The sequence below is a fragment of the Alligator sinensis genome, unplaced genomic scaffold (assembly GCF_000455745.1).
Source record: "Alligator sinensis unplaced genomic scaffold, ASM45574v1 scaffold591_1, whole genome shotgun sequence".
NCBI classification, from domain to species: Eukaryota; Metazoa; Chordata; order Crocodylia; family Alligatoridae; genus Alligator; species Alligator sinensis.
Window position 1 is genome coordinate 283,571 of NW_005842925.1, and position 2,027 is coordinate 285,597.

A 2,027-nucleotide genomic window follows, 5' to 3' on the forward strand; every position below is an offset into this window, starting at 1 on the left:
GAGAACCTGCAACTTCCCGGCTATGCCTGCCTCTCCCTGGCCAATCTGAATCACCAAACCTCTCCCAATCAGGGCTGAATCTTCTGAAGCTGATTCAGCCAAATCAATTCAGGACAAGGGATCCGAATCGAATAACTGTCCTCTGAATTGGCTAAATCCAAATACGAATCAAATACTTCCCTATTCACACAGGCCTAGTACGAACATGTTGCTCACTTCACCAGACATTTGAATACAGAGGTGTTATGGCTGGGACACCCTTTAACATAATGCTATATGTGCCATAAGAAGGATTTTGTGCAACAGTTGTTGTATTGTCTGACAATACTGAGATCCCAAGGATAGTCTTGGAGCATAAGAACAAATATGTATTGAAATAGTAGCACGCAAAAGCTGCACCTGGCACAGGTAGTGTGTGTGCATGTAAGAAACAGTCTACCCCCCCAGAGACTGTACAGTATAAGTAGACTTGTGAATGATAAGGTGACAGGCTATGATATTGGTGACAGGCTTTGTGGATGGAGGGGAGAGCAGTGGATGTGATACTTGACTTTAGCAGTGGTTTTGACACTGTCTCCCACAGTATTCTCAAAACAAGATAAGGAAATACAGACTAGATGAATACACTGTAAGGTGGATATGTAACTGGTTGGATCATTGTGCTCAACAAGTAGTAATAAATGACTCAATATCTAGCTGGTATGAAGTGGGGCTCCCCAGGGGACCATCTTGGGTCCAGTACTTTTCAATATCTTAATTAATGAGTTGAATGAAGGGATTGAGTGCACACTTAGCAAATGTGTGGATGACACTAAATTGGATGGAGTTGTAGAGTCTGTGCTGGGAGGCTGCCGAGACATGGGAAAGGGGCTGATGGGTCAAGTTTAGGGTTAGGCTGGAGGTGGGGGGCAGTATGGTGCAGCTGGGGTTGTTCGGGTGTGAGCCGAGTAGGCAGCTTCTCTGTCAGGAAGAAATGTGCATATTGTCCAGAAAACAGTCAACCAAAGACTGCAGTGCTGGTGCCGTCAGGAAGGCTTTGGCTTTCATGACCACAGCACGCTCTCTGGTGAGAGAGGCAGCGAGCTGCTGGGAAGAGATGGCCTCCACCTCTCTCCCCTAGGGAGGAGGCTCTTCTCAGCCAGACTGGCTGACCTGCTCCACCGGCCTTTAAACTAAGCCGGTTGGGGGATGGGGGGACTACTGCCACTGCTGGCCCACTGAGCAATCCTTGCAAAGCCAGCAGATCACGGCACTTTAGGGAGCCCACCCCTGCCCCAGCCCTGGTAAAATCTGTGTGCAAGGAAGGAGCCCCCCAGGGGGCACTTGCCTGCCTGTACACTAATGCCAGGAGCTTGGGGAATAAGCAGGAGGAGCTCATCCTCATGCTCAGTGCAAACAATTACGATGTCATAGGGATAACGGAGACCTGGTGGGACTCCACCCATGACTGGACCACGGGGATAGATGGCTATACCCTGTACAGGAGGGATCGTGTAGAGAAAAGGGGCGGGGGGGTAGCTCTCTATGTTAAGGAAAGCTACACGTCCCTGCAAGCCGATATTGGCGACCAGGGTGGACGGCTGGAGACCCTCTGGGTTAAAATCCGTGGGGAACAGGGCACAGGGGACACAATGGTGGGAGTCTATTACAGACCTCCCACCCAAAGTCCTGAGCTTGACCAGGAGTTTGCTCAGGAACTGGCTGAGGCAGCTTGCTCCAGGACCATGGTTGTCATGGGTGACTTCAATTACCCAGACATCTCATGGGAGGATCGCTCAGCAAAATCTGAGCGGTCGCAGAGCTTCCTCTCGTGCGTGGATGACCTCTACCTGACTCAAGAAGTCTATGGGCCAACGAGAGGCAAAGCGCTGCTCGACCTGGTACTGGCTACTGGGGATGACCTAGTCGGCGACCTAGTGATCGATGGGAAGCTGGGTGACAGCGACCACGAGCTGATCACCTTCACCATCCGCCGAAAAGCTGGCAAGTCGGTCAGCAACGCACAAGTCCTTGACTTCAGGAAAGCC

General features: G+C 51.1%; 1 long non-coding RNA gene across 2 annotated transcripts in view; it reads right to left on the bottom strand.

Annotated features, from left to right (window-relative positions):
* The window catches only part of LOC102377933, a 47,876-nt gene that overhangs the window by 41,929 nt on the left and 3,920 nt on the right, over positions 1–2,027 (bottom strand). The gene's annotated exons all lie outside the window — the stretch shown is intronic.